Source organism: Pteropus vampyrus, unplaced genomic scaffold (assembly GCF_000151845.1).
Source record: "Pteropus vampyrus isolate Shadow unplaced genomic scaffold, Pvam_2.0 Scaffold191, whole genome shotgun sequence".
NCBI classification, from domain to species: Eukaryota; Metazoa; Chordata; class Mammalia; order Chiroptera; family Pteropodidae; genus Pteropus; species Pteropus vampyrus.
The window spans coordinates 2,428,302-2,433,655 of NW_011888972.1; the positions used below are offsets into that span (position 1 = coordinate 2,428,302).

A 5,354-nucleotide genomic window follows, 5' to 3' on the forward strand; every position below is an offset into this window, starting at 1 on the left:
TGACAGTTTTACTTCTTACTTTCTGATTTGGATGCCTTTTATGTTTCTGTCTTGTCTATCTGCGCTAGTTAGGACTTCCAGTACTTTATTGAATAAGAGTAGTGAGAGTAAGCATCCATATCTTAGAGGAAAAGCTTTCAATTTTTCACCATTGAGTATAATGTTAACTGTGGGTTAATATCTTATTTTAAAAGAATACATATACATTATAAAAACATTTAAAAAGGATATTCAAAGTTCTTAGAGTTCCACCATCCAGATATAACTCATTATTTGACAGTTTGTTGAAAATCTCTTCAGACAGACAGACACACACAATTTTACATAAAATGCATCACATCATGCATGCTTATTTACTTATTTGTTTGTTTATTTATTTTTAGGAACGGCAACCCTTGTCGACCTGACAGATTGCAAGGACCTTGTCAGCTTACAATCCCTTATTTTTTTTATTTTTTACGCCTACAGCACCTGGTCTCCCTAGGTGGTCTCCCATCCAAGTAGTAACCAGGCCCAACCCTGCTTAGCTTCTGAGATCAGATGGGATCGGACACGTTCAGGGTGGCATGGCCGTAGATGCATGCTTTTCTTTAGTCTACTCTTTTCCAGAAATATTACATAATTGAGTATTTCTCTATATCCAACCTATATGCTCTGTGTGTGTATGTGTGTGTGTGTGTATATCTATATCTATATCTATATCTATATCTATATCTATATCTATATCTATATCTATATCTATCTATCTAATCTATATCTATATAAACACATAGACCTAAAGTGGCATTGTTAACAACTACATAGTATTTAATAGGTACCACTCTTGGAGGGTATTTAGGTTGCTCCTAATTTTTCAATAGTATAAACATCATAATGAATATACTTTATATAAAATACATGTTTTTAAACTTTAATTCATTCATACATATGGTTGAATGCTTACAGGTACTTGTCATGCTAAGCTCTAGGGAAATATGATAGACAAAACAGATCTAGTTTCTGCCATCCTTAGCTTGTAACCTTTTATTTTTTCATGCCTACAGCACCTGGTCTTCCTAGGCGGTCTCCCATCCAAGTACTACTAACCAGGCCCGACCCTGCTTAGCTTCCAAGATCAGACGGGATCGGGCATGTTCAGAGTGGCATGGCCATAGACATTTGTAGTCTGATAGTCTGTTTGTCTCCTTAGGTTCAGTTTCTGGAGATAGAACTGCTGAGTCAAGACCGCTTTTCAGAAAGAATGTACCAATTTACACTCTTCCCAATAGAATCCAAGTGTGCTCATTTTCCCATTTTCTCACCAACACTGGGTTCGCTTTTGAGGTCTGAGTGGTCTCTTGGTTATTTTGTCAGGACAGTGAAGTGGGTATCCAAGAAAACAAGAGGGGAGAAGGCATATGGTCTCTAGAATCTTAACCATGGTTTCCTAGTTTAGGTCGTTGGCTTCTGGCTTCCGGTGTGTTTTGCTAGATGATCCTAACAAATAGTCTCTTTTCCCTTCTGTGTTCTAGACCATGAGCACTTTTGTTTTTTGGTTCATTCGTTCATTTACCAATTCCTCAGTCATCACTTGGTAAGTGCCTATTTGGGGCCAAGCCCATGCCAGGTTTCGGGGATTCAGAAATGAATAAGATAAGGTACGTCTTCTCAGAAGCACCCAAGCCACTTCTCACGGGTCTCGGGACATGGTCAGTCTCTGACACCATATGATGAACTTCAGTCCCTTGCTGTCGCAGCTCCTCAGGTCCCCGGGCCTTCTGTGGGATTGAGATAGCAGCGTTGAAGCCCAGAAGGTGTGTTTGGGGGGATGGTTCAAGACTCTTTACCTCCCTGTGGAGAATCCAAGAAAAGGTCAAAGGCCAATGTTAAGAACAACTCAGGCAGGTGTGTCTGGAGCCGCCCAATGAGTGCACTCATGCGGCATTTGGGGACACAGTGCAGTCCTCCCAGCTGATGTGCTTCGTGGTCTGCCACCACTCATTCCCACCCCAGCCCTACTCTATATCCTGTCCAATAATTTTACCAGTTGCCTTGGTGAGGAACTAGAGAACATGTCAATCAAAGTCACAAATGCCAAGAAGCAGGGAAAGGGTGGGGTCAAGGGACGAGAGCCCAGGAGGGCGTCCTCAGTCCACTGTGGGACTGTGTGGACCGGGGCCTCGGTCTACAGCTAGCGAAATGCATTCGTCTCATTCAAGTGCGAAGTCCTGCACCTCATCTACAAAACCCACCTGTAAAAATCAGTTAGAAAATCAGTAGACACTGACACAATGCAAACCTTGCAAGGAGGCATGGAACTAGTGGGGGACACAAGCAAGTAGAGAGACAAGTATGTGGTCCAGTGTCCTAAGTGTCGCCACAGGGATAAATACAGGGCACTATATTGAGATGTGGCGAAGACAGGAGTGTTAGGGACACTGCAGTGAACGAGACAGAAATCACTGCCTTATGTAGCTTACGTTCCAGCAGAGGGAGACAGATAATACACACGAAAGAGTATATGTTAGATGTTACAGTGTGAAGCAAAGCATGGGAAAGGATGAGTCTGTGGGGATGGGAGCGTCATTTTAAATCAGGTGTAATTGCCGAGAAGGTGATATTTGAATAAAGACCTGAAAAAAGTTAGTAAGGGAGTGAAGAGGGTAGGGAGTTCCAGGCAGAGGGAGTCAGATGGGGACATACTTGCTATGTTCAAGAAAAAAGTGGGGAGACCAGTACTCCTGAAGCCGAATGAGGGCAAGCAAAGCGTTGAGCGTGAGGTCAGACAGGTTGGGGCCGCGGGGCAGGGCAGGGCAGAGCGGGCGCTGTCCTACAGGTCATCTGGCTCTCACACTGAGGACTGGGGACACCACTAGAGGGTGTGACCAGATCCTAGAGGGACTTGAATGATGGATTCACGAGTCGGACTTTATTCTGTAGGCTAAGGGGAACCTCTCAGGGGTGTTTAGAACGAGAGCAACCCGCGGGTCTCTGGCAGCTGCCGGAAGCAGGAAAGCCAGTTAGGAGAACCTGTCCCTTTTCTGTAAGATGCCTGGACTGGAAGAGCGGTCATCTCTCAGCTCGGCCCATCTCTGTCATTCTTGCCTATTTCGGATCCCTGAGAGAGCTGGAGCATAGTCGGCCCTTCTCTGAGTCTGGAAACCTCCAGGCTGGCAGCGTGGAGGGTGTCTGGGATGGTGGCCCGGAGACCCATTAGGGGACTATGCCATAGTCACAGTGCGAGATGATGAAGACCTGAGCGAGCAAAGATAAAAGCACAGGAAAAAATCACCAGATGTCAAGTCAGGACTGAGGGGCTGCGCTTGTGAAAATGACACGGGGGGGCTTTAGTGGGCAGTGAGTTCGATGGCTCAGTGATGAGACATGATTGCCACAGAAGCTAAGGTGGTGATGGCTGCACTAACGAAAGCCTGATGCCTGGAGCAATGAAGGTGTCAGCCTGCTCCCACTGCGGTTCCAGGCACTATGCTTAGAGCTCTGCCTGGGCTTATCTCATCGAATACTCTCGACAGTCCAGCATGAAAGCTGTCTCATCTCCATTTTGCAGAGGGAGAAGCCGAAGCTCACAGAGGTTAGTGACATGCCATGATCATTGCAACTTTTTCATGTCCCATCCTGCCGGCCAGAGCCTTGCGACGAGCAGTAAGTGGTTGGGTAATAATGCAAAACGACCAAAGATGACCACACGGGGGTTCTGTTTAAGTCACAATTTTTTTTTATTAGAAATGCATTCTGAAATATTTACAGATTGAGTGATAGGATGTCTCGGGTTTTCTTTAAAATACTCCTGGATGTAAATGCACAAAGGCGGGGCAGGGGGCAGCGTATGGAAAACGAAACAAGCTGAGCAGAACACTGATGAGTCCATGAGAGCTTTTTATTATTTTCTCTTTCTATATGTTAGAAAGTTCCCATAATAACAGGTTAAAAAGAAAAGTAAAAATAAATTAAAAAGTCTCTTAACACCAAGATATGTACTTGTGGGGAGAGAGAGGAGAGTAATTTTAACAAGCCAGGTGACGCAAGTGCAGAAGGCAGCCTTGCTGGCACCTGACGTCTAGGGCAGGAGGCAAGAAGGCCTCGGGATGCCCTATTGTCCATCAAGGTCCAGCCACTGGTCACAAGGGGCTACTGAGCACTTGCAACATGGCTGCTCCAAATGGAGATGCGCCAGAAGCATAAAATACACACTACGTTTCCAAGGACTCAGTATGAAAAAGAGAAAGAAATGATCTCACTTATTAATTTCATTTTGAAATTGACTATATGTTGAAATAATACAATTTTGGATAAAGCAGATGAAATAAATCTCTGAAAATTAATTGTACCTTCTTTTAACTTTTCAAAACTGGGATCACTAGAAAATTTAAAATGATACGAAGCTCACACATTTCTATTGGAGAACAATAAAATATCATCGAACGCTTTATTTAAAACGCTGATATTTACTGTTACTCACTCATTTATTCATTCGTTCATTTGTTCCAATGCTCAAAATGATATGGAGTACCTATACAATTTTTGAGGAGTTACAGTGAACACAGCAAATGAGCATGAGTCTTCGAGTTGCAGTGACCTGCTACTTGCCAACTGTGTGACTTTGGGTGAATTCCCTAACCTCGCCAAACCCCGGTTTTCTCATAAACAAGACCCATGGCTTAAGGTGGTTGAAGGCCCTGGACATAATCTATTGCCATAGTCATCAAATCTAGGATGATGTTGATTGAAATCACACCATCGTTTCCTGTAACTCGGTGGAAAAAACATACTGTAGTTAAACACACTGCTAAGATACCTTAGACTCAAGATGCCACCCACTTGCAAAGGTGTCAAAATATAAAAAAAACACAATGTTCTTTTCATTATTGATTTCCAGATAAATATTCGTTGAAAGAGCAAAAGTCCACCCGCATTTGACTCTGAGCTATTCAAGGGCTGAATCTGGATCCAAATCGATTATTCCTTCCCCAAACAAGGCCTGGTACAGGAGGCATTTATCCACTTCCTGTGAGTGATTTGACCTCTCTCTCTCCCCACTAGCTCTGTGCTGGTTACTGGGGAGGCAGAGATGAGGCAGATTAGGCCACAGCTCCAAGGGACGTGAAGAACAGCAAAATAACCACAGCTACCATTTATTGAGCTCTTACTATGTGAAAGCGTTTTATCATTATATTCACATATCTCTTTCTCCATCCATCCCTTTACTTTTTACTCCATCCCTTACTTTTAACACGAGTCTTTATATTTAAGGTGTTTTTCTTGTTTTTTTTTTTTAATTTATTATTATCCATTCTGGCCATCTCTGTCTTTTAATTGATATATTTAGATCATTCACGTTGAAAGTGATTGTTGAT

At 43.2% G+C, this 5,354-nt stretch overlaps 2 pseudogenes; both read right to left on the minus strand.

The window, feature by feature from the left end:
• Positions 1–459: 459 nt before the first annotated feature.
• Positions 460–578, minus strand: LOC111746480 (annotated as a pseudogene).
• Positions 579–1,034: 456 nt separating this feature from the next.
• On the minus strand, positions 1,035–1,156 carry LOC111746477 (annotated as a pseudogene).
• Positions 1,157–5,354: the final 4,198 nt, after the last annotated feature.